The 27,901-nt window shown below is 42.1% G+C and overlaps 1 protein-coding gene across 3 annotated transcripts in view; it reads left to right on the top strand.

The window, feature by feature from the left end:
• Tec (tec protein tyrosine kinase) overlaps positions 1–27,901 on the top strand; it is a 130,234-nt gene that overhangs the window by 14,549 nt on the left and 87,784 nt on the right. Inside the window, exon 1 of one of the 3 annotated variants that reach the window (XM_029565710.1) lies at positions 17,017–17,033. The exons of 1 other annotated variant lie outside the window; for it this stretch is intronic. The gene's annotated coding sequence lies outside the window, so the exon portion shown is untranslated. Of the gene's footprint in view, positions 1–17,016; positions 17,034–17,306; positions 17,325–27,901 lie in introns of those variants that run through there. One more of the 3 variants, XM_029565709.1, reaches the window with a different exon arrangement.

Genomic DNA, 27,901 nt, shown 5'->3' with positions numbered 1-27,901 from the left:
GAGACAGGGTCTCCCTGTAGCCCCAACTGGCCTGGAACTCACTATGTAGACCAGGCTGGCTTCGAACTCAGAGATCTGCCTGCCTCTGCCTCCCAAGAGCTAGGATTAAAGGCGTGCGCCACCACGCTTGCCTAACAGTTCTTTTTTTAAGAGAAAATATTTTTAATTTATTCATTTTTATTTCGTGTGTATGACTGTTTTGTGTGCATATACATAAGTGCATCTATGCATACGGTGTCTGCAGAAGCTAGAAGAAGGTGTTGGATCCTCTGGAACTGGTGTTTTGGACAGCTGTGAGCTGCCATGTGGATGCTGGTATCCGAACCTGGGTCCTCTTCAAGAGCAGCCAGTGCTCTTAACTTCTGATCCATCACTCTAGCTCCCTCACACAGTTCTTGAGTTGTTGCCCAGCTTTAATTGCTGGGCCTCCAGCTGTGTCCTGAGTTGCCCTGATGATCTTTGACCCAGGTCTAATTGATGTAAATGCTGACATGGTCTCTTTCACGAGTCCCTGTTCACCCTTCATGTGGTACAGTTCTTCGAATGACACTCATTGTTACCATTATCATTCTTAATAATAGTGAGTTTCTTGATCACTTTGGATCATATTGTGCTGAACTGTCTGTGTGTGTTATTTCATTTAATCCTCATAAACATCTCCAGGAGGCAGGCACTATAATCTCTATTTTATAACAAAGAAATTGAGGTACTGAGAGACGAAGTCATTTACCTGAAACTATACAGCTAGTGAGGGTCAAAGGTGACCTTTGCTGCCCCTGCCTGCAAAGTTGGTCTATGCTGGTACCTGGGTCTTTATGAACGGGATCCATACCATAGTAGACTTATTATTTGTTGGCCTATACTTCTTTTCTTTGAGGAACTACTCTCTAGTAGAGTTTATGTAGTTTTGGAGGAATTGACAGAGCTCCAGGTGTCCGGTAGTCATGTGACTTAGCTCTGGTGAGTCTGAGGAGTCCCTTTATCTCTGGCCATATGATTGGTTCCCAGGCTCTTCTGTTGCTACCTTTTTAGAAAAGGTTTTCTTTGACTGCTGGAATGATGTAATCTGGAACTCGTGGTCCCTCCTTGCTCTTCTCTGTGGAGGAATCCATTGAAGCCTCATAGAACAGAGTAAGTTGTTATAAAGGGAGAAGTGGCACTGAGTGTGGGGAGAGTAGAGAGAGAACCACCTTTGAAGCTCAGGGTTCAGCTGTGCCTGACACATCCAGGACTTTTTGTTTATGTGAGCCAATATGTTTATGTTGTTCTTGACTTAAATCATTATTTTCATTTGAAAAAATTCCTACTTAATTCAGAAAATGAAGGCTTGGCTTCCCCACGGCCATGTTCTGTCTCTGGCCTTGTTGCCTATGTGAAGCCTGGTTGTCTTTGATCCCTGAAAGCTTTGTGTCCCATGAAGTCGGCTGTTTTCTTTGTAGATCTTTAAGTCTTTCTCCAGCAAAAGGAGAAGCATACTCAATTCCTCTCCAGTGCTCCCCCATCCCATGGGGTAGCCCACACACATGGATCTGGGTGGGTTGAAGTTTGAGCTATGAGTGGAGGGTTAGATAAATCTGTTCTTCATAGACATTGGGGAAATTACTCACTACCCTAGGCTTTGAATGCTGATCAAAGACTCCTGAGTGCTGAACTCATCTGGCTCCCAACACTCTCTGGCACCCTGCCAACTCAGGCCAAAACCTTGCCCTCAGCCTCAGTTGCCTTGACTCCCAGCCTTTCTGATCTGCTGTTTGCCTGTGATCTCTCACTCCCTTGTGATTCTGTGCTCCACTCTTCTGGCTCCCTTCCCACATCTTTCCGGTGGCCTTTGGAGAGCATTGTTCCACTGTGAATCAACTCTCCCACACAGAGCCTGAACACTCCCTTCCCTGCAGCTCTCTGGGAAGTTTCTCTTTGCTACTCCCAGGGCATCACTTTCTGCTCTCATGCAAAACCCCTTCTTTGCAGTTCAAGTCATTGTTACATATATTCTTGACCTCTCCTCTTTCCATCAGCCTGTCAGTCATTCTCCCTGACTGACTTGATAGTTCCTGCTGTTACCTTCCAACTCTGCTGTCTCTATGGTCATATGTACAATGAACTTAATGCGGTTGCCTTGGAGGGGGAGCATTAATGGGAGTGGTTAGTTGTGGCAGAAGAAGGACTTCATGTAAGATAACCTGTAATAAAGTCCCTGAAAAATGAATAGGATTGCTACAGGTGGATCAAAAGTGAAGAGCCATCGGGCAAAGAGAACAACTTGGGCAGAAGCTTGGGGATCTGAGAAGGTGTGCTGGGGTACCAGTGATAGGGAAGGAACAGAGAACCCATGTTGATGGGGCATGATTGTGTTTACTTAAGATTGAGGAATGAATCAGGCAGCAGCCTCTACCATTAAAGGGAGAAGAACGGGATGGTGGTGTAAAGGACAGATGAGAACTTGGTTGGAGATTTTGTAAAAGGGGAGGAGCAGCAATGAAGTAATTTAAAACATTCATAGTAAGATCAAAGCCGTAGAGAAAGAGGAGAAGATGGAGAGGTTTGGGAACACGCTGGCCATGAGGAAGCAAGAAGTGGGGTAGAGGAATGAGCTTGCAGAGACTAAGGCCCTGCCTAGTGATGGAAGCCTCGCAGGTGTTCCAGGATGCTATGGGACAACAGCTGTATACTCAGTAGGATTCAAAGGTCTCAGCCTTTTCATTACCTTGTGCATTACAAGGAAGATAACTTATTTCATGATAGTAAAAATGGTGTACATTATAGAAGCTTATGATGTTTCTCAAACCATGTTTTATAGAATATGACAGCTCTGAGAGGTGTTAATAAGAGTCCAGGGAAATAGAGTTCTGTGATCAAATAAAGTTGGCAAACACCACATTCTATGTGATTCATAGAGCTTATTCACATATTAAAAGCTCTGAGAAATACACACAAGAAACTGGTTTGATGTTGTTTAACCCAGATTTTTCCAAATACACTTATTTGTTCCTTCATTCTTTCATTCAGCAAGCATTCAGGAAGCACATGCTATAATAGTATGTTTTGTGCTCAGATAACCACTGTCCTGTGGTAGAGAATGTGGGCGGCCCATGTCCCTGGTCTTCTGTGACTGTGGTCTGGTGTAGGCACGTCTTGTCAGCTGACAGGCCCTGGTGTTCTGAGGAGGTCTGTGTAACCAAACCTTCGTGAAGGTTATTTAAACATTTCTTCTTGTCCGGAATGGAGTGATGTGGAGTGTGTGTCTTTCTTTCTGTCCCTCTGTCCTAGTGTCTCCATCTTTACATCACTTCCTCTACCTTTTCATAGAGCATCTCCTGTCCTTCCTCTGCATAGACAGTGGATGGCAAGTAAACTGTCAGGTGTAGGAAGTCGGTGACTTGCCCAGGGTTGCTCAACTAGTCAGTTGCAGAAGAAACTAACCCTTCTAGTGCTAGGCTCTATGCTCTTTGCATTCTTGATGAGAAAGGATGATTTGAAATGCCTGAAAGTGAAACAAAACAAAACAACAAACTTTAAGGAGACTGCACAGGTTGAACAAGACTATGGATGATGCCAATTTAATCAGTCTAGTAGCAGGGCTTACGGCTCTCCACCATCGCCCTCTTCCCCGCATGCTGAGTGGTCATATGACCCACGTCAATGACCACTCAGCTCAGTCAACTACTCTATGCAGTTCTTCAATTTTCACAGCTCTGTGAGGCAGTAATTATTGCTGCACTTCATAAGTGAGGAAGGAAGGAAGCTCAGAGAGGTGATTAGTGTGTCTGTGTTTACACAGCTCATAAGGGCAGAGCTAAGCCTCCATTCTAGGCCACTTTGAGCCCGAGCTCTTCATTCTGTATGAGGTGGAACATTTTCTGATTTAAGACTTGCCCGTCACAATCAGTTTGTCTTTTCTCCTTTCCATTTTAGCCTTTCTCCTTTGTAAAACCTGATCTCAGCCAGAGTGAGGCATGTGCCTGTCATCCCCCTACTCAGGAGACTGAGGGATGAAGAGCACCACAAGTCTAAGGCCAGCCAGGGCTGGATGGTGAGACCAGTCTCAACAATACATGAACAAACAAACACATTTTTAAAAACCAGCAACAAAATTCACAAATAAAAAGCTCAAACCACACCAAACCAAAAGAAACTTTAATTCTTTAGGAGCTGAGGGTCTAGAGGTGAATACACATAGTTGGTATAGGTTCTTGTGAGACTTAAAACTAATGGCAACACAGTAACAATATACAGAATCAAGGAAAATGTCAAATAGTCATCAGTATGATGCTAAGAATTGAAATCAAACAGAAGGAGACTATTTTATTTTTTCAATCCTCCTCCTCTTCCTCCTCATCCTCGTCATGCTGTATATAATGCTGGAATGACCACCTTTGTACCAAATTATTCTCCTCCTTTTCTTCTTCTTCCTCCTCCTGCCCATCCTCCTCCTTCCCCTCTTCCTTTGCTGTTTACTGTGTAGCTCTAGCTGGCCTTGAACTTTCAGTCCTCCTGTTTCAGCCTTCTGAGTGCTGGGAATACAGGTTCCTACCAGCTGGTCTGTCTAGTTTAGATTGGGTGGTATATCAGTTACTTTTCTTGTTACTAAGACAACATACCTGACAAAGCACCTTAAGGGTTTATTTTAGTTCACAGTATTAGGGGCAGTCCATCATGGCAGGAAGTCCTGGGGAGTTGAGGCAGCTGGTCACACTGCATTGGCAGTCAGGAAACAGAGACTGAGGAATGTTTGTGCTCAGCTCACTAGTGTCCTTTTTCTTCAGTCTAAGACTCCATCCTGAGTGATGGTATCTTAACCCAGTTAAGGTGAGTCTTCCCACCTGAATTAACCTAATGTTCATAATTCCTCATAATTGCCCATAGACTTGTCTCCTAAGTGAGTATAGATCCTGTCCAATTGACAATCAGTATTAAGCATCACTAGTAGTCAAGGGAATGCCTTTTCATGACGTAGTGAGACCCATTAGGAGGATATTGTAGTAGTTTTGACAAGATAATGGTGGTGGTTAGTTATATCGGTTACCATCACAGTAGTGCTGTGTAACACACATTCCCATAAACTAAGCAGCATGCATGAATAATGATTTGCTGTTGCTCAGGAGTTGATGGAATGACTGGGTAGTTGTGTTGATCTTAGCCAGCCTCCGTTGGTCTTGATGAAGCTAGTCTGTGGACCTGTGATCAGCTGTGGGTCAGGGAGGCAACTTTGCCATGTTGCCTGGGTTGTTTACTGTGGTGGAGTAGGGAAACTAGATGTCAGCTGCTGTAGGATGACTGCATGGATGATCTGAGATTGGCTGGGCCAGCTTTGCTCCTTCCCTCATGTCTCTAGGCGCCTAGCTTGACCTTCTTATTCCTGGTCATACTTTTATGGAGTTGTGGGGAATCCAGAAAGGAGACAAAAATTAGCAAATACAGACTTAAAACTTGTGTTAAGTTAGCTTCTGTCCTTTTGGTTACAGGAGGGTTTCCACAGTTGGTGTGGGAGGGCATTGGTAAAAGGCAGGAATTCAGAGAGTACAAAGACATATGGGGAGATACAAAAATTGAGGCCAGGATCGGGAATACGATGAGGCAGAAGTGAGCAGACAGACTTGAACAGGCTCAGAAAACATTTTGGAGCTATAGTCCAAAGAACATGCCAATAAATTAGATTTAGGACATAAGAGAGAAAGATGAAGAAATCAAATATAAGTCCTAGATTTGGGGCCAAGCAGCTTGGGAAACAATGAGGCGTTTACTCAGATGGCAAAGACTGGGCAGGAGCAGGTTGGAGTTCCTGAGAGTTCAGGTATCTAGAGTTCTGAGACACCTCTTAGACATTGAGGTAAAGATGGAAAGTTTGTGGTTGGATATAGAAATAGGAGGTTCTTGAGGAAATCAGGGCTGAGCAAGTAGATTTCAGAGGCACCCACAGAGCCAGTGTTTGAAGCCATGGTACTAGACTAGGCTACCTAGGAAGAGAATGGCCAGGTGAGGAATAAAGCAGGCCCAGGAAAGAGCCCAGCACACCAGCCTTAGAAATAAAGCAGGAAAGTAGAAGACAGCAGAGTCCAGAGAAATCTAGGGCATGTTGGTATACAGACAGAGAGAAGCGGAGCACCTCCATGTGGTGAATGCAGCTGGTAGGATGTGAACTGAGACTGAGCACCGGGTCTGGCCACATGGAGGTCTTTGGTGAGTTTGACTTGTATAGTCTTGGTAGTGTGACAGAGAGAAACACAATGGGAGGTGTCTGAGGAAGGCACATGAAGGGAGAAGTCCCCACTGAAAAGGTAATCCCATTTTTCAAAAACATGTGCCATAAGGGGACTCAGAGGTGCAGGTTTGTCAGGTGAGGGGTTTGTGTTGGGGATTATAAATCATATGCTGTGCTGAGAGGTGATTGGAAGAGAGGATGAGGTGCCCTGATGACAGGACTGCTTGAGTTGCAAGAGAGAATGAGACTGAGAACTCAAGATAACACTTTAGTTAGCATTTGACCTTAGTTGTTCACCCCGTATTTTATGGTTAATTTTGGAGTGAAAGGCTATATGCTCTCTTGGAACATTTTCTACCATCAACCTGGGTAGAAAGTGCATGAGGTCTTTTGTCTTGTGTGCAGCTGTAGTGCCTGTACAGTAGTTTTACTCAACACACACACACACACACACACACACACAAATTCTCTTTCTCTCTCTCTCACACACACAGACATATGTTCACATGCCCACTCACACAGAGATGCACACACTTGTACACACATACATACAGACACACACATACATACACATGCACAGACACATACACAGGCACATTCACACTCACACAGAGGCACATGCACACACAGAGACATACATACATTTAGACACACACACTTTTCACACACACATACTCATACACTCACATGCACACAGACACATATACATTTTTCAATTCCTTGTCTTCTTTTGCAGTGCTGGGGCTCAAACCTATGATACTCTACCACTGAGCTCCATCTCTGGCCCCATGTAACTACCATTATAGAGCAAAGACTTTGGAATAGTGCTGTCTCCGTAGGTCATGCCCAGTGTTTCTTACCATGATTACTGAAGCTGGTAAATTCATTCTTAGGTTTTGATGTGGTTTGTAAGTTGGACAGACCCCAGACAGAGCTAAGAAGGGAATGCGAATTCATGTTTTTCTTCCTCATCTGGCTTCTTCCTGGCTCTTAGACCAGTATGACTTGATTTTCTTTTTTTGATTAATATAAAGAACAGTGGAACTGTTCAAATGGCAATGCCAAGATTCCCTTTTATTTGTAGATTAGAAGAATGTGAGCTCTAACTCAGTAGATCTCAGAGAGGCATGCATTCTGGAATTGCTGCTGAGCCATGACTTCTGCTTTTTGTGCTAAGTCAGTGTAACCTGAATTTTAAAGTGTAAAGTAGGGACTGGTAATATGGTTCAGTAGGTAAAAGCATTTGCTATAGCACTATTAGGATCAGAGGTAGATTTCCCAGAACCCATTTAAAGCTGGGTTTACATACAGACATACATGTTTGTTATCTTTGTGCTCATAAAGAGAGACGGAAGAGGAGACAGGAGAATCCCCTAAGCTTGTGGACCCACTAGTCTGGTGTACCAAGCGGCAAAACAAGACCCCCGTCTCAAACAGTGAGGACTGACACATGAGGTTGTCCTCTGACCTTCACATGTGCACTGTGATGCTCGCATAAACACATATCACATACACACAGCCTGCACATACACACACAACACACACATACATAGGCACATATACATACACATGTACACATACACACACAGAGATAGAAAAAATAAAGTGGAAGGGAAAGCAAATAAATAAACGGAAGCTTGAAAAGTTCTTTAACTGAGGCAAGTATACATTTGGCATTACTTAAGCGTCTTTTTTTTTTTTTTTTTTTTGGTCTTTTGAGACAGGGTCTCCCTGTAGTTCCAGTAGCTGTCCTGGAACTCACTATGTAGACCAGGCTGGCCTTGAACGCACAGAAATTTGCCTGCCTCTGCTTCCCAAGTGCTAGGACTACAGGCGTGTGCCACCACGCCTGGCTTAAGCATCTATTTTTATTAGGAGTGTGTGCCCTTTGTGTGTGCCAGGTGAGTATGTTTGTGTGAATAGATCTAATACCTTTCTGAGTTCAGTGATAGCCTTAGAAAAGTTTTGTTCTATGGCCTTGAATCCACTTTGCTGCTCATACAAGTTTCAAATGTGTTCATGCTGTGAATTGAAAACCACACCTTTGCAGGTCTACCTCAGAGCTTTCTGATTTGCCAGAAATAATACCGAAAAGACCTGTTAAGGTCTTATAATTATATCTAATAATAATCTGAGATATCCTAGTTTAATGTTAATTAGTAGGAAGACAATGAAGTCAAGAATCAGGGCTTAAATCAGACTATGTTACTGGGCTGGGTGGTGAGGGGAGGGGGCCTGTAAACTCTACTGATCAGGCTGAGAAGCTAGTTCAAGACATGCTGGGACTATTTCAGAGTCAGTCTGGACAACTCAGTGAGACCCTATCTTAAAATAAAACAGTGAAAAAGGGCTTTGTTCATATAGCTCAGTGGTAGAATGTGTGCCTAGTATAGGGTTCAATCCCAGGTCCTACAAAAATCAGTCAATCAATCAATCAATCAATCAATCAACCAATCAATCAATCAATCAATCAATCAGTCACTCATTCAGATGATTTTGGAGCCTAGACATGTAAATGCTGCCACTGTGGAGCCATAGGTACTTGAGAATATGTTTTTGTTACATGAGGACATTCAACTCTATCAGACTTGGCCAGTCAGACAGGTACACATTAACCTTATTCAAATTTCACAGATACGCTGTTTAAATGACATGACATTTTATTATTATCATCAATGTAAGATTTACTTTCCTGTCACATATTGGAGAGAAAACCTTGAACTGCATTTCATTCAACTTTTGTCAAGCCTGAACTTGGGATAATATTTAACAGATCTAGACCAAAGGTCATATTACCTGTTACCCTATTTTTTAATATTTGATTGCTATTTCTGAGTTAATCTGAAAGCAATTCATCTTGTTCAAATGACACAGAAATGCCTTTGCCAAGGCTTCCCTTATGAAGCCACTGTCAAGTGTTAATATGACAAGAAGCCTGGTGAGGAGCATTTTTGTCATTTCTGGCCAAGCCCTATCAAAACCATTTTGCAACTGCTTTCATTATCCTGTGTGTCCTAATCAGCTGTTTTCTCCTTGGTATTCAGTAACAGGGGATGCTTCCCTTCTGATAAATTGATGTCATAAACAATCACTATTTTATGAGTCACATGACTATCTTTTATTCCCTGGATCTGGAGAAGCTCCAGATTCAACAACCGTAGTCTGGAATTCTGGCTATCAGTATGAAGCTGAATTGTTGCCCTTACATCTGTGGATGAGAAAAGAAAAAGAAAAGGGGGGGGGGAGAGAGAGAGAGAGAGAGAGAGAGAGAGAGAGAGAGGTGTGGGTGGCTCCATTCCCCACTCCTGTGGGTAAGTGAATGCCCCAGAGGGCATGTGCATCCCCACAGATCTCCTTGCCTTCTTCCATCTTAGCTGATGAGGGCTTTTCATCAGTACCCACACCATGCCAGGTGTGAAGCTGTTAAGGACAAATACCTTTTTGCACGGATTTTCTTTGAAACATAAGTCAGTAACTACTCTAACGCTAAACAACAACAAATAGACCTGTGATTTTTCTCTGGGCTACCTTGCTTTAAAAAAAGAGGGCCGGCCTCCCAATTCCCCACTTTTCTCCTGATTTTCTCATAGCACCTACTGCCTCTGGGTTGTCACCTCCCACTTGACTCTGGGGCCTGGCCTTTTGCCTTGTTTTGGCCTGTGAAACAAGAGTGCATGGAAAGCCTCAGGCATGACTGTGTTGTCTTGGTCTCTCTCACTGCCCTTGGAACCTGAGGACAATACGAACAAGCTCAGGGGCCCTGGTGAAGAGGGCTCATGGTCCAACTTCCAGCCATCAGGTGCCAGAAGTGTGCCTGTCCGCTCTACTTAGTCATGAGAAAGAATGTGCTTTTACTGTTTGGTGCTAATGCTAATTATGGAGTACGTTTTAAACCTTTTAAAGTCTTGTGCGTGTGGTATACTACTGTGCAATATCCCCAGTCCTTTTAAGTATTTATTTATTTTGAACATATTTTATTTATTCTTTTGACAGTCTCATATAGTTGTGTGTGTGTGTGTGTGTGTGTGTGTGTGTGTGTGTGGGCAGCCACCGCTCCTGGATGTATGTTCATGATGGTGTCTGCCATGTCGTATCCAGCACAGCATTTCATAGTACTTCTTTCCATCCTCCAGCTCTTACAGTCTTTGTGCTCTCTTCTGTGATGTTCCCTGGGCTTTGGAAGGGGTGATACTGATGTCTTGTTTAGGGCTAAGCACTCAACTCAGCACTTTGACCAATTCATTGTCAGCCATTGCAGAGAGCAGCTTCTATGACCAGGCTGAGAAGAGCACAGGTTTGTGGATATGCATGGGTTTTGTTTTTGTTTTTACCAAAAGGTGGTAGAATTTCCAGTGGCTTCTAGACACTTCTACTTGTGTCATGTTGGGTGTGTTCAGACTAGGAGCATCTCCATTGCTCCTGAGGACCAGTCAAGGTCATTTGACTCTATTCTGTTTTTGACATATGTGCTGGTAAATAAGCCACACATGCATGTGTTCTGCTTGGTTTTCTTCCTTACTATTTAATTTCTAACTCTTCCTTTTTAATTCTTACTAGTATGTTGTTTAAATGTTATGTGCATGTGTTTTCTCTTTTTAAAATTTTATTTATTATTTTTATTTTATGTGTATGAGTATTATGCCTGCATGTGGGTAAGTGCACCCATGTTGTGCAATGCCTGCGGAGGACAGAAGAGGCTGTCGGATCCCCTGGAACTGGAGTTATGGACAGTTGTTAGCTGCCATGTGGGTGCTGGGATTCAAACCAGTGTCTTCTGCAAGAACAGTCAGTGTTCTTAACTGCTGAGCCATCTCTTCAGCCCCACATGTGTTTTCTTAAATTTCTTTTCTGGAGAATAAATTCACCATTTACATATTTAAAAGGGTGCAGTCCAGTGGTTCAGAGTAGACATATCTGCATTTGTTTGTTTGTTTGTTTGTTTGTTTTGCAACAGGATTTCTCTGTAGCCCCAGGTGGTTGGAACTTGCTATGTAGACCAGGCTGGCCTCAATCTCAGATCTCACAGAGATCTGCCTACCTCTGCCTCCTGAATGCTGGGATAAGGTGTGTGCCACCAGTCCTGACTGATTGAGTGATTTGTGATTTTTGAACCATCAGTACTATCCAAGTTTAGAAGATTGCTACTACCCTCCCAGAGAAGCTTCCTACCTTCAAATATCCCCTTTTCCCATCCAGTCAGCTTTCTGCTGGTATGCATTTGCACATTCTGGACATTTCTGTACAGCCTGCAGTCCTTTTATATTACAAAATGCTTTCAAGATACATGTTTTACCATGTTCCAGTATTTAATTCTTAATGGTAGAATAATATTCCACCACACAGATATGTGGCAATTTGTTTATTCATCAGTTGATAGTCATTTGGGGTGTTTCCACGCTTTGGCTGTTTTGGGTAGTACTGCTCTGAGCCTTCCTGTACAGGTTTTTGTGCGAATTTGTTCTCAGTTTCCTTAAGTAGACACAAAGGATTGACAGTGTGAAGTCATATGATCACTCTATGCTTAACATTTGAAGAACTGCCAAACCATTTCTCACAGTGTCTGCACCATTTTACATTTCCAGCAGCAGCAGTGTAGGGGTTCTGACCTCTCCACATTCGCCAACATTTGCTCTGTTTCTATTTTCTTTCCATTTTAGCCAACATGTATGTGTGAAGTGGCATCTTGTGGTTTTGATTTGCGTTTTTCTAATGACTGATGATGTTGAACATCTTTTCATGTGCTTGTTGGTCATCTGCATGTATTCTTTGGAGAAATGACTTTTGAAGGCTTTTGCCCATTTTAATGTTTCCTGTTTGCTTGTTTTGAGACAGGGTCTCACTATGTGAGACAAGCTTCAGTGTCTGGCCTCAAGTGATCCTCCTGCCTTTGCCGGGACTTCAGGTTTATGCTACTGTACCTGGCTTCCTTTGTTTATTCTTTAAAATTTATTTTTATTTTATGTATATGAGTGTTTTGCCTGTAGATATGTAAGTGCACCACATGCATGCAATGCCTGTGGAGGCCAGAAAAGGGCATTAGGTCATATGGAACTGGAGTTATAGTTGTTAGTTGCCTTGTGGGTGCTGGGAACTGAACCCGAATCCTCTGGAAGAGCAAGCCAGTGCTCTTAACTGCTGAGCCGTCTCTCCAGCACCCCTTTGCTTATTTTTAAATTGAGTTATTTGTCTTTGTGTGTGTGCATGCTGAGCATTGAACTCCGGTCTTGTGCATGTGCTATCCTACTGCGCAATAGCCCCAGCCCTTTTAAGAATTTATTTATTTTGAACATATTTTATTTATTCCTTGACAGTATCTTATAGTATACAGAGTATCTTGATCCTATCTACTCTCATACCTCCTATCTTTATGTCAGTCTCTTTTTTTCATTTTTGTTGTTTTTATAACTGAGTCTAAATAGTGCTGCCTGCTATAATGTTGACCGATCTTTCTATCTTGATCTTGTTCAGGTCTTGTTCAGGTACCCATAACTGTAGTGAATTCATGAGTGCAAAAAAGCAGGAATTTTCCTTCAAGCCCGTCCAATGACATCAGGAGACACTAAAAATGGTGATGGCTCTGAAGTAGACACTTTTGTTACTTCTGAGTTTTCAATTCTGAATACAGCAAGCTTTAATAAATAAAATGTCTTATGTATTGTTTTGTGGCTGTGTAAATATCACTTTCCTTATTGAAGTAAATATGATTATAAGAATTTCACACTGCACTTGAGAACATTGGGCATTGGTTTATTGTATGGAGTATGCTTTCTCAAATCATGACATTTTTAGACTGTATTGGCAAAACATAGAGATTTAGCTCAGATAACATCCTCTAGCTTGAGGAATTTTGAATGTTATAAGATGTTTATAAGTGATAAGAATTTCTTTGCTTTGGGCTGGAGAGATGACTCAGAAGTTAAGCTCACTGGCTGCTCTTGCAGGGGACCTAGGTTCAGTTCCCAGCACCCACAAGGCAGCTAACAACTGTCCTTAACTTGAGTTCCAGGGGCTCTGACAATCTGACACGCTCTTTTGGCCCCTGCAGGCATTGCACAACATGGGTGTGCTTGTGTACATGCAAGCAAAGATATACACATAAAATGAAAATAAATAAAAAATTTAAAAAATTTATTTGTTCTGGGAAAGGTAGTAGAAGTACTGGGGTGACAGGAGGTGGAAAGTTGTATAAAATGTGATACTTCTGTTCAGATCTTTGAAACATTCCAGAAGTTGTATGAATTCATTCCTCAGTTCTGTAATACTCAGAATGATCTGGGTCCAAACATCATTTCTTTGTGTCTTTTTTAAGATTTGTACCGTGTGTGTTGCATTTTTTTTCTCCTTGGGAAAGCATTTTGGATCTTAGAATTAAATCCAAATAGAAAAAAAAAAATGTTCTGGTTAAATTTTATCTTAATTCACCCATATGCTTGGAATGCATTTCGTCTAGAAAGTGAGGAATATGTGTAATTAAGAGCCCTTATTCTTTAGCTAAGGCCATAGCTTTTTTGTTTAGCTTCATTTTTACGGTAATAAAATACTCAAAAGAAAACTAATGCCAGTATTTAAGTTATCAACATTAAAACTCAAAAGTCACTATAAAACTTTAAAAAGTGAAATAACAAAAACATACTTTCGCTTTATTTCCTATGTATGATTCTGTTTAAAATTAGACAAACTTTAAGAAAGAACTTCTACTCGAGGACGTGGGTGCCAAGATCTGAACTTTTAACATCCATTTTTATTCATGTGTTGGTGAATCTCTAGTCACCTGTCAACATTCTGTTGTTACCTCCTCACTTAGTGATTCATAACACTTTGAAAAGGGGTCATGGTTTACTCTTTGGTGTACACGGTCTGCCAATTATTTGGGTTAGTAATGATTCTGAAACACTTCACACAAATCACTTTTATAAGTGCCTCATGGGTTGTAGCACTCTTCTTTGTTTTCAAGTCAGTTTTTCCTATGGTGAAGATCATGTCTTGTTCATTTTTATAACCACCTGCACACCTCATATGTAGTTCACCATACATCATAGATATATAATAAATGTCAGATGAGTGATTACATCGATGCCTGATTCTATTCCTGTGAACAGATTGGCTCCTGAACTGAAAGTGGTGAAAAGATGAATGGACGTGTGGAGAGGGGACAGTTGAGGGAGGGAGGAGGTTGGCAGGCACTCAACATGAGAAAAGTGAGATTAGAAGGATCAAGAATGCTTAACCTGGATGGGCATGGTATTGTATGCTCTCAGCACTTGGGAGGCAGAGGCAGGCAGATCTCTGAGTTCAAGGCCAGCCTAGTCTACATAGAAAGTTCTAAGCCAGCTGAGGCTATATAGTGAGACCCTGTCTCAAAACAAGTAAATAGACAAACAAAAACAAAAATCTCAACTCAATCTATGTTCTAGTTATCTAATGCTGGATAAGAAATTTCCCTCCCCACACTGAAAAGGCACACAGTAACTGTTCTATCCCACTCATGGCTTCTTGGAGTAATAACTGGGCAGTGCACAGATTTGGGAGGGATGTCAGCCTCTGTTCCATAAAGCCGAGGTCCTTGGAAACCCTGAATGATTGCAGTTGGAATCATGCTGAAGTTCTCATCTGGTGGGCTCCTGGGCTGGCATAGTTTAAGGACTGGGTGTCAACTGGAAGTCTGCACTTGAGCACCTGTAGATGCTCTCTCCACACATCATGGGCATGTCTCAGGGTAGTGGTGGGGTTTAAGAGAAGTGTCCAAAGAGACAGAAGCCCAAAAGAAGCAGACAGGAGCTACCTGGGCTTCATGACCGAGGCTCAGTGGTCACATATTATCACCACTGTGTTAGCTGAAGGAGCCACAACCCAGGCAGAGTCAAGATGAGGAGAAATAGAGCCTGAGTCTTAGTGGGAGAAGTGTCTGTGAATTTGCAGTTATTTTTAAAAACACGAGCATTAAATACCATAAAGATCAGATAATGTAAATGATGGAGAGAAAAAAGAACATGAGAATGCAGTATTAATTTATTTTGTCATCAAGAGGACATCTGAAAACATCACTAGACACTTTATAAACTATTTAGCTTATGGTTAATATCTTGTTTTTGTTTTTGTTTTGTTTTGTTTTCTTGAGTGAGGTCTATAGCCCAGCTTGGTCTCAAACTCTGTGTGGCTAAGGATGACCATGAACTCCTGATCTTCCTGCCTCCTGAGTGCTGGGATTACAAGTGTGTTTACCACGTCTGGTTTATGGGATGCTACCTATGAAACCTAGGACCTTATGCATGCTAGACAAGCACTCTATCAACTAAGTTACATCTCAGTCCTCATGGTATTTAAAAAATATAATTTTTTGTTCCTGGTAATGGGTGAGATTTGTTTCCTATAGAATTAGTTTTTTTTCCCCCCAATTCATTTATTTTTTCCCTCTTCTAGATCAGGTGTATAACAGCTGGCATTTCAGTTTTGGAAGTTCACTAACTGAGATGCACACAGCGTAATCATAAGGGTGACTATTTCTGTGGCCCACTTTGCTTTGTTCTAGCATGTTCTGTGATTGCAGTCGTCACTGACCTGTGGTGATCTTTCCAATGATTCGGTGATGAAGGTTGCAGTCTGCGTGTATTCACAGTGGGACTGGGCACTTTTGTTGACTTATTCACAGTTCGCTTTGCCTCGTGCTTTAGGCTTGAAAACCACATTTGGCTACAATGAAATTTAAACAGGGAAAGGAGAGGAACTACGTACAGGAAAGAGAAGAATTATCGAGGACAGATGCTGCCTTAGATGGTTTTATTTTTGGTGCCTAGAAACCACACATTACTGTTTTCCAAAGAAGTGTCACATTACAGGAGCATCAGGCTGGGGCTTCACAGGGATCCAGGGAACAGCGAAAGTGGTGGGACCATCTTGGAGGAGGGAGTGCCCACTTACCTTTCCCTTTATTAGTCTACATGGGTGCTTTGTTTCCCCTCCCTTCCTTTTCTTCCTCCTTTCTCCTTTTATTCTCTTTCTTAGGAATTCCAAAGTGGCTTATGACCTGGACATGAAAAATCGTGCTATATTCGGCAGGTCTGGAATGCTCTATGTAGACCTAGCTGGCCTGGAACTCACAGATTCATTTGCCTCTGACTCCTGAGTGCTAGGTTCAAAGATGTGCACTATCACGCCTGATTCCTCCCCAACCCCTTCCATCTTGCAGGTTTTTGTTTGTTTGTTTGTTTTTTGTCTTATTGATACAGGGTCTCTCTATAGCCCCAGCTGGCCTGGAACTCACTGTGTAGACCAGGCTGGCCGCAAACTCACAGAGATCCACCTGCCTCTGCCTCCCAAGTGCTGGGATCTCAGGTTTTGTTTTAAGGGCAAGGTCTCACTATGGAGCCCAGAATGGTTTCACTCTTGTAATCTTCCCTATCTTTCCTAGTGCTGTTAGGTATGTACCACCTTGGTGGCTGTGCTAGATAGCTTTAGTGTCAATTTGACACACCTGGGTTGAGAGAGCCTCAATTGGGGGATTGCCTCTATTGGACTGGCCTGTGGCCATGTTTGAGGGCATCTTCTTGATGAGTGATGTGGGAAGGCCCAGCCCATTTGGGGTGGTGCCACTCCTGGGCAGGTGGGCCTGTGTTGCATAAGAAAGCAGGTTGAGCAAGGGCCAGGGGAACAAGCCAGTAAGCAGAGTTCCTCCATGGCCTGTGCTCCAGCTCCTGCTTCCAGGTTCCTGCCCTGACTTCCTATTTTGGGCTCCCTGATGAACTGCAACCCGGGAGATATAAGCTGAATAAACCCTTTCCTCCTCAAGTTGGTAGTGGTCAGAGTGTTTTGTCACAGCAATGAAGAAACAAACCAGGTCAGAAATTGGTACCAGAGTGTGGGGAATTGCTGTGACAGACCTGACCTTGGTGTTTTGGGGAGGACTGTGGAAATGTTTGGAACTTTGGGTTGGAAAAGCCATTGAGTGTGGACTTTGGAACAGTTATACTGTAAGAGCTTTGAACAACAGAGGCCTAGCTTGTGAAGCTTGAAAGGGAAGTGGAGACTATCAGAGCTGTTCCTGTGATGTTTTGAATTGAGAATCTGTGGGTTCTGGTCAGCTGGGGCTGAAGAATCAGCTGTGATTAAGAAGAGACCAGAACCTGAAGTAAGGCCTTTGCTTTGCTGGGACAATTGATGCTGGTTAGCTGGGGCTGTAAGATCAGCTGTAAGTAACAAGAGACCAGTATCACTGTGGTGAAATCTTCTGGGAAGTATTTCCTCAGGGTCAGCACACAGAGGGACCCGAACCTCCATCTCTAGCTGGAAGCAGGACTTGGTAATGTGTAAGAGACTCCTGCATGGTTCTGGTGTTGAAAGCGTGAAGGGGTCACAGAGAGCAGCTGAGGCTTGGCTCTGTGAGAGGGCAGGAAAGGCCATAGGTGAAAGTGCAGATTCGGTTGCAGTTAAGACCCCAGGATTGTAGGGGTCATGGAGATAATCTAGGGCCTTTGCACCCCAAGAGGCAAGAAGAGGCCGTTGGTGAAGGTGTAGCCTTAGTTTCAGTAGAGACCCCAGCTTTTTGGAGATGCCGGGACCATGGGACGACCACCAAGGACTGCAGTAGGTGTGTAATGGAGCTGGCCTGGGTCTGCGAGAGGAGCTGAGTGTGCTGTGGACTGCAGAGTCAGAGCTGCCAGTACCCTTTGGCGCCTAGAAGATTGTGCGTGAATCCCAGACAGATGTCCAGCCTCGAGCTACTTTGCTGGACTTTGGTTTTGCTTAGGTGTGCCCGATTCTTCCCTTTGAAATAAGATAGTACTTGTTTTGGCTTTTACAGAAGCCCACCCACAGTTAAGAGACTTTTAAAAGAGACTATGGGCTTTTAAGTGTTTGGATTTTTAAAGGGTTGTGGGGTTTTTAAGGTTGTACTGTCTTATGTTGTGATATTAACATCTTATCTTGGGGACAAAAATTGGAAAGTTTATGGTTTAATAGTGATGTTTGTGTGTCAAGTTGACAAGGGGTCAATTGTGCTGGATAGCGTTAGTGTCAACTTGACGCACCTGGGTTGAGAGCCTCAGTTGGGGGATTGCCTCTATTGGACTGGCCTGTGGCCATGTCTGAGGGCATCTTCTTGATGAGTGATGTGGGAGGGCCCAGCCCACTATGGGTGGGCCAGGGATTCAAGCCAGTAAGCAGCGTTCCTCCATGGCCTGTGCTCCAGCTCCTGCCTCCAGGTTCCCACCCTGAGTTCCTACTTGGGCTCCCTGATGAACTGTGACCTGGGAGATATAAGCTGAATAAACCCTTTCCTCCCCAAGTTGGTATGGGTCAGAGTGTTTTGTCACAGCAGTGGAGAAACAAACCAGGTCAGTGGCCTTCATGTTACTATCTTCAGTATACTTTAAATACTTTTTATAATGGAAAATGTCAAACATAAAATAAGAGAATAGTATAAGGAACATCTTTTTAAAAAAATTTATATTTTCTGTGTATGAATGTACTGCCTGTGTGTATGTAAGTACACTCATGTGGTGCAATGCCTAAAGAGGTCAGAAGAGAGTGTAGGATTCCCCTGGAACTAGAGTTACAGATAGTTGTTAGCTGCTATGTGGGTGCTAGGAATTGAACCCGGGTCCTCTGCAAAGACCAATCAGTGCTCTTAACCACTCAGCCATCCCATCTCATCAGCCAGGAACATCTATCCATTGTTCAGCTTTGACATTTATTAACTAATGAACAATTTTATTTTGTCTATATTTTTACACATTGCTCAACAGATTATGAAGAAAAAACAAACATTAATTTGTCTGTAGATTTTTCAGTAAGTATCTCTAAAGAAAAGGACTCTTTAAATTTTTTTTCATCTTTTTGAGACATGGTCTCCCTGTAGCCCCTACTGGCCTGGAGCTCACTATGTAGATCAGGCTGACTTCAAACTCACAAGAGATCTATCTGCCTCTGCCTCCCGAATGCTGGGACTAAAGGTATGTGCCACCACACCCGGCTTAGAAAAGGACTCAAAACTATAAGCACAGTATCATTATTGCCCCTCTCTCATCACCCAAATAACCTACCACTGTCTTGAGATCAATCAAACAAATTTTACCAAACTGCAGTCCTGTGTTTGGTGGTGTTCTTCAGTGTTGCGATGTAGGGAGGTAAAATCTTGAAAGGTGGGGCCTAGCCGGAGGGCCTTAGGTCCTGGGAGCCCAGGTATGGATTAAGGTAGTTCTTACAGTTATTCTGAGAGGGTTGTTATGAAAGCCAGCACCCAACCACACTCTACTTTCTGGTTTCTCATGTGGAGACATGATTGCTCCATGCTCCATGATTTGATTCAGCTGAGGGGCTTTTACCAGAACCTCCAAAACTGAGCTAAATGATCCTCTTTTGTGTAAAGTTATCCACCATAGGTACTTTGATTATAACAATGAAAAGCTGAAAAATATACCAATAAACTTTGATATCATCGGCATTATTTAATATTCAAGTTGACATGTTGAGAATTTGTGCTGGAATATTCCCACTGAAAATGAATCCACCTAAATTTCCCAGTAAATTGTAAAACAAAACCAAACAAAATCAGTATGATTCCAGCTTATTCTGAAAAATGAAGTAAATGTATGTTGATTTTATCTAACATTTAGCCTCAGATCATTGCTGCTCATTCTTAGCAGAGTAAATTTTCTTTTTCTTTTTCTTTTGATATCTTTTTTCTTGACAAAAATGAATGTTAAAAATTACTTCTTTCCAGCTGGGCGTGGTGGCACATGCCTTTAGTCCCAGCACTAAGGAGGCAGAGGTAGGTGGATCGCTCTGTGTTTGAAGTCAGCCTGGTCTACATAATGAGTTCCAGACCAGCTGGAGCTACAGGGAGACCCTGTCTCAACCGCCCCCTCAAAAAAATTTACTTCTTTCATTTGCATTTGGATTTTCAGCACTGTTTTAAAGTTTTTTTTGTTTTTTTTGTTTTTTTTTTTTTTTTCCCAAAAGCATTAGAATGCTTCCCTGGTTTTTGCAAAGGCTTTTCTGTTAGGTAGAAAAAGTTAAACAAAGTTAAACAATTATAATGAAGAAGTTATGATGTGTAAGTTCTTTTATTTTTTATTTTTATTTTTGTGTAAGTTCTTTTTTAAAAGTTTATTTTTGGCTGGGCGTAGTGGCGCACGCCTTTAATCCCAGCACTTGGGAGGCAGAGGCAGGCAGATCTCTGTGAGTTCAAGGCCAGCCTGGTCTACATAGTGAGTTCCAGGACAGCTGGGGCTACAGGGAGACCCTGTCTCAAAAAGACCAAAAAAAAAAAAAAGTTTATTTTTATTTTATGTGTTTGAGTGTTTTTGCTTTCATGTATGTAAATGTACCTGTGAATGCAATGCCTGCAGAGGCCAGAAGAGGGTGTCAGGTCTCCTGGAACTAGAATTGTAGATGGTTGTTAGCCGCCATGTGGGTGCTGGGAACTGAACTCGGGTCCTCTTCAAGAGCAGCCAGTGCTCTTAACTGCTGAGCCATCTCTCCAGCCCCGTAATTCTTTTATTGGATGACCTAGTTTAACAAAATGACGTCATTTCATATATATATGCAATATACTTTCATTGTATTTCCCCTTACCCTTTTTTTATCCCCATCCCCAATCCCACCAAGCCCCTTCTTCCCAGCAAGTTCCCCTCCCTACTGTCATGGTTTTTGTATGTGTGCCCCACTTCATTTAATTAGGGTTGCTTGCATGAACAGGTGTGGGGATTTATTCACTTGAGCAAGGGCAACTTACCAGTGTTTTCATCACTGAAGATTATGACTCCCCTCCCCCAGCAGCTATTAACAGCCTAATGAGCCCCTCTCTCATCCATGATGGACAGCTGATGGACCCTATCAGTCTTGAGCAGGTCTTATGCAGGTACCCGAGGAAGCTGTGAGTTTGTGAGTGCAATAGCCATGTCATGTCCATGAGACAGTTTCATAGTGCTCCTCTCCATTGCCCGTTTTTAAAAACATTTTATTTGTTGTTTTTATTTTATGTGTATGAGTATATTGCCTGCATGTATCTAAGTACACCTCTGTCATACAATGCCTGTAGAGGTCAGAAGAGGGTGTTGCATCCTCTGGAACTGGAGTCACAGATGGTTGTTATCTGCAATGTGGGTGCTGGTAACTGAACCCAGGTCCTCTACAAGAGCAGCCAGTGCTCTTAACTGCTGAGCCATCTCTCCAGCTCCCAACAATTGATTTTTACATTCTTTCTAATCCCCCTTCCACGATGTTCCCTGAGCCTTGGAGGGGTGCTATTGATGCTCATTTAGGACTGCGCACTCAACAGTCACTTATTCTTAGCACTTTGACCAGTCAGAAGTCTGCATTAACCATCATGCACTACAGATAGAAGCTTCTCTGACCAAAGATGAGAACAGCACTGGTTGACATGTAATTTTAAAAATAAGATAGAAATGTTCTCTGGAAACTTCTCTTCCTTCTGGATTCCAGTAATGTCATCAAAAGGTCATTTTGGGTCGACCTTCCAGGATAGGATATCTATTTCTAGAGAAATCTATCTTTAGCTTCCTTCCCTGTCTTGGGTTGTGTTGCATTTGATAGATATTTCATAGTTTGCATTATTGGGATTTGTTTGCTATCTTGCTTCATTGAAGGGAAGATGATCTTCCTTTGGCTTTTTTAAATTTAATGGTTGGGGAAGGAGGGTGGAGAACATACCTCTGTTACAGTGATTTTCTGATTATCGCAGGACATCATTCTTATTTTATCAAACTTTTTATGACTCACATATCTTCTCAAACAGAAATTATGGGGGGCTGTTGTTTTGAACTGAGTTCCTGATCAATGCTTCAATAGACCAGAACCGATCAGATCTGACCAGACCAGACCAAAATGGAGCCACATGTAGTGTCACATAATCAACCCCAAAACTTTATGGAAGCACATAGATTCTTAAGTAGGCCAGTTTTCTATGAAAACAGCAGATTCTAGTCTACTTGAGAAAGTATAATATGGAAATCCTCCCTGCTTAAGTCTTACAAAAAAAAAAAAAATGCCTAAAGGAATGCGATTTCTGTCAGTCATAGTTTTAAAGCTGTGGTTTGGTTTCCTTGTTCCCACCTTCCTAAACCCGTCCTTCTGCATCATCCATGGGAGCCCTTGTTCTTTCTTACAGAATGGACACTGTCCCATTCAGAAATGTCACAGAAAAGCCAATTAGCTCTATACAAATTTGTTACAATCTTCTCTATTGACAGTCTTAATTATCGAGGTTCTCTTGCTACTTGAATTTTCAATTTTACGTTCTAGCTATTTCACTTCCTCTTACTACTACTACTGCTATTACGGAGGGCAAGGCTCTGTTGCACAACCTAGGCCTCCCCACGGAAACACACTTCCTGCCTTAACCTCTCCCAATACTTACAGCAGTAGTAAGGTTATTATTGTTTATCTTATTTTGATGCTATGGATATTACTTATAGCTATACTCAGGGCTTTCTGTGGTTATTTTACCTTTTCTGTATAATTTTTAATTGTCTGTGAAATTAATTAAAAAAATAATTTGATACTCATTCCCTTCACTTTTATTTAGCACAATTTTTATTGTGACAAAATGCTAATATCATAAAATCTGTAACAATGTGCATTTTGCTGATGTTATTTACATTCTTTTTTTTTTCATTTCATTACAGCTTTAACATATTCAATAACATTTTCCAGAGCAAGGATACATCTCTTTCAAAGGACTTGCTCATTCATGCAGGATGAGGGGTGGAAGTGGAGATGGAACAGGAAGAGGCAGGCGATGCGGTCATAGCTACTCCCTCCGGTGACACTCACAGTTCTTCACTTTTTGCCCTCAATTAAGGTAACAGATTTTTATTTTTGCCTTTTTGAGACAGGATCTCCCTGTAGTCCCAGCTGACCTGAACTCACTATGTGGACCTGGCTGGCCTTGAAGTCACAACAATCCGCCTGTCTATGCCCCCTGAGTGCTGGGACTAAAGGCGTGCGGCACCACGCCAGGCTAGGAAGACTCATTTTTAATGCTACTAATGCTTAGATGTTTGCACATGTGCCTCTAATCGCTATGTATCTCATTATTACTAGTCACAATCAGTTACACTCGGATCCTTGGCACCTCAGTATGGATATAAAGTCATCAGGTAGATTTTAATGGTAATGTTTATCACCTCTGCTAATTAACATGAAGTAAATTTTTATGCTTCCTCCTCAGAGATGTCATTTTTTTATTTGTTGATTTTTTTGTGTGTATATCATACAGAACATCCCAAACAATCATATTCATCTATATACCCACTTCCCAAATGGCACCCTCCCATAGCCTCCCCCACCACCCACTGGAGCCCATATACTCTGTCATCCCTGTTACTGTCCACTGAGTTGTCGGTACCCCCAGCCATTCCCCAGTGCTTGTCTATCTGCTGAGTCTAGTCAGCCTATCTGGAGAGCCTTGTTTTAGGAAGATCAGCTGTTCCTCATCTAGCAGCAATCAGTTGTCAATATTCCTTTAGATAAGACTGGGGTCTGCTGTTCATTTTCCCTGTTCTATGCTGGGTTACTATCTGGGAGTCCCTTTGGCCACCCTGGCCAACAACTCAAAGGAAGGTATCTCCTGTCTGGTGGTGTTTCTTGTTATGTAGCCTTTAGCTATACATATGGACTCTTAAAAAATTATATTGGCTTCTTTAGTCTTTGGTTATACTTTCCTTTTGGGTGTTTAAGATCCTACAATTGGCCCAGATAAACCAATTTATTTTTATGCTTAAGGTTGTTTAAGGATCTGTTTCTCAGGGGTCACATGGGCTTGGGAAGAGCCCCTGGTTCCTTTCTTTTACCAGTTCCGTCTATGTGAAGATAAGTCAAAGGTCCTGTTCGACCATGGCTGGCTTCGCTTGGAAGCATGGAGGAAGTGTTTCCTCTGTGTTGACCCTCCTCTTTGTAGACTGGACACTGGATCAAGTCCATCTGATGGGTTCTGCATGGCCTCCTTGATCAAGAGGACAGGTGACTAATCACAGTTACAGGACGTTTTGAGAGATGCTCATAGTCCCCTGGAACTAGTCGACCTAGGAGGGCAAGGAGCAAACACCGTCCTTTATGTCCCTCTGACCAAATTAGTATAGGCCTCAAAGTATGGCAGTTAAACATCCAAGAAGGTTAGTTCCACCAGTCTGGTACTTTTAATTACCATGTGCTATGTAAATAAAGCTTGGGCAAAGACCAAACATTCTCAGATAAACCTTGCCTAGCCATATATTATGTTCTTTGATCTAGATGTATGTATAATTTGTCAGCAGGTTATTGGACTAATATGGTTCCCTCCGATTTTTTTTAAAAACTAGCTAGGCATTATTTATCTCTTACATTGTTTAACCCTTCCACCATGATTTCCCCATTTAAGGCCCCTGCCCCCATTTTTCCCATTTCTCCCTCAATAATACCCTTCTCCTATGGTCTCACTTCTCTTGAACTCCTTCTTTCCATTTATTCCCTAGGTTCCTTGTATACCCTTCCCTCCCCCCTTTCCTTAAAATAACCCCATTTTTATCCATATCTCCCTTATTAATGCCTGTTTCCTACTGTTCTTCTCTTTCAGATTCTTTCCTTTACCTCCCTGGCTTCTTTTCATTATCCTGGTTCCTGTAATTATGCCTGGATACATAATCACTTATCAGGATTTGGTGCTAGGATACACATATGAGGGAGAACATACGTATTTTTTTTTTTCTGAGTCTGTGTTACTTCACTTAGTATAACAGTTTCTAGTTCCATCCATTTACCTGCAAATTTCATGATTTCATCTTTCTTTACTGCTGAGTAAAACTCCATCGTATATATCAACCACATTTTCATTATCCACTCGTCAGTTGAGAGACACTTAGGTTGCTTCCATCTCTTAGCTATTGTGAAAAGAGCAGCAACAAACATAGATGTACAAGTGTGTCTGCAATAGGATGAATTTCATCTTTTCTATTACCCCTACTTTTAAATTTACTGAATCTCTATCTCTGTAATTTTGATATTTTAGAAGATGTGCCTTGACTTGGTTGTATTTCAATCTGGATATTACCTTTAGTTTGGCATGATTTTCCTAATTTTTTACTTTATCTTATTGTTTTTTAGGTTTTGTTTTGTTCTGGAACCCCTGTTCTTCACAAGCTGGACTTCCTGCGTGGGTTCTCTACGGTTACTATAGTTTCCTCCCAATTCTTTGTTTGGCTTTTTGCTTAATTTCGTGGGTGACCTCCTCAGCTTGTATTATAACTCTCTTGAGTTTTTCATTTCTATGCTCTGAATTTCCTCCAGTCCTTCTATTTTGGGTCCTTATTTTGGCCATCCTCTGACCTTGGGTTATGTATGTTTGAAATTGAGATCTTTCTGGAATTCTCTGATGATCCTAGGCCTTCTTGCATTTGCAAGGTCAGGGCTCTAAAAGTCAATAGAACATTTTGTGTATGGGATTGGGCCTTGCTGGCATTAGGACCAACTATAGGGTGACCTGTTTGTGCTATTTCTGTTAGGAACACGCCTGTGTTTGTCTTCAGTTGAGCCAAGGTTTGATTCCTATCCAGTGTCCTGGACCACATGGGGTGAGAGAGCTGAGCAGTCAGTAGTCAGTTATATGCACTTGGACCCTTTCCTATAAGCTTTCTTTGCAGTGTGGTACTCTAGGCCTTGGGTCTTTGTTTCTCCCAGGATAGAGTCTGCTTTAGTTTTCATAAGCCTTTAGTTTCTCATAGACTTGACAAAGTTAGCCATGTAACAGAGAAGAGGGGATCTTTTCTGTTTCATAAAAAGACCTGCACAAAAGCCCCCTTGGGGAGTTGGGGAGATGGAGATGACTTAGTCAGTAAAGTCCTTGCCATGTATGCATGAGGACCTGAGTTCAGATTCTCAATACTCCAATAAGAAGCCAGACACAGTGGCACAGACTTGTACTCCCAGTGCTGGGGAGGTGGAAACAGGCAGATCTGGAACTCATTGGCCAGCTAGTGGGTGAGCTCCAGGCTCAGTAAGAGACACCATCACAAAAATAAGATGGAAATTGATTGAGGAAGACATCTGACAGTGACCCCTGACTTCTAGATATACCCCCACCCATGTATGCACACACAAACTTGTATACACACACACACACACACACACACACACACACACACACACACACTTCCTTTGCCTCAAGTTCTTCCTTACTCCACTCCTAGGGCTCCTGGATTTGTCTAATTTGATTCTTGAACTATCTGGAGGTTTTTCAAAATAAAATGGGCTGTCTTCAGGTTTCTCTCCCACCCTCTCTCTGTTAAACCTAGCATCTATTTGCTTTCCAGTTTCCAAACTTTGGTTTTCATCTCTTTTCCTATCTTTTACTTTAAAAAATATTTTATTCATTATTTTTATTTTATGTGCATGAGTATATTGCCTGCATGTGTGTCAGTGTACTCATGTTCTACAATGTCCGTGTAGGACAGAAGAGGGCATTGGATCACCTGGAACTGGAGTTACAGGCAGTTGTTAGTCACCTCGTGGGTGCTGGGAATTGAACCTGGTCCTCTGCAAAAGCAGCCAGTGCTCTTAACTGCTGAGCCATCTCTCCAACCCCTGCCATCTTCTACTTTTGAGTGTTAATTTTAAAAATAACAACAGCAAAATGGCTATTTTAAATGGTATTTGAGCCAGGCATGGTGACGCATGCCTTTAATCCCAGCACTTGGGAGGCAGAGGCAGGTGGATCTCTGTGAGTTCGAGGCCAGCCTGGTCTATATAGTAAGTTCCAGGTCAGCTGGGGCTACAGGGAGACCCTGTCTCAAAAAGACCCTCCCCCACACAAAAAAAGGTATTTGAGGAAGGCAGTGTGTGCATTCAGCCTTCCATCTTTAGCTGGAAGTCTCCCTGAGGAGAATTGTCCTTTGTTTGTACCTCTCTGAGGAGTAACATTTTTCTTTGGCCAGATTTTTCCATTGATCAATTAAGTATAACAAAACAGTGAACTTTAATATATGGTATGGGAAAAGCCCTTCTGTTGGAACAAGAAACTTTTTTTTTTTCCCAGTTATGTTCTATTGTACTTTGGGCAAGATGCTTAACTGTATTATGGCTTCTTGATCTGTGAAGCAAGGGAGGTAGATTAGATGGTGGGTAAGACTCCTTTCAGCTGAAATGGTATGATTCTGTATAAGTCAATTAATCTTTCACATAAATCACATAGGGTAATTTCCCTCTCTCTCTGAAGGAATTAAACATGAAGTATTTTCCTAATCTCTGATGTTGAGGCCTTTGGCTTCTAGACCTACATTAAGCCACACCCTAGTTATGGGTCTTCTAACAGTCTGCCTTCTATGTGGTAACTGTGGAGTTCCTCACTGGATTGGGAACTGTACATTTCCTATCTCTATTTTCATAGCTTTCAGAGCATAGCTTTGCTTTCCCCTGGTGGCCTTTTTCTTTTCTTTTCTTTTTAAAAAAATTATCGGTCTTAGAATATTGAGATTTGAATATCATAACTTTTTTAACTTAAAACATTTATTGAGAATTTCATACATGCATATAAAGTGTTTTGATCAAATCCACACCTACTCCCTCCCCTCCAACTCCTCCCATATCACCCCATCACTTTTTCCTGAACAACTTCATGTACTCTTTCTTTCTTTTTTTAAATGGGGCTTTTTGCTACTCTAACATTCCCTCCTCTGAAGAGGTAACCCTAAAATCTTTTAGGGATTAGATAAG

Source organism: Nannospalax galili, unplaced genomic scaffold, assembly GCF_000622305.1.
Source record: "Nannospalax galili isolate Female #2095 unplaced genomic scaffold, S.galili_v1.0 scaffold318, whole genome shotgun sequence".
NCBI lineage: Eukaryota > Metazoa > Chordata > Mammalia > Rodentia > Spalacidae > Nannospalax > Nannospalax galili.
The sequence above is the reverse complement of the archived record's forward strand: the minus strand, read 5'-3'. Positions and strand labels throughout refer to the sequence as shown.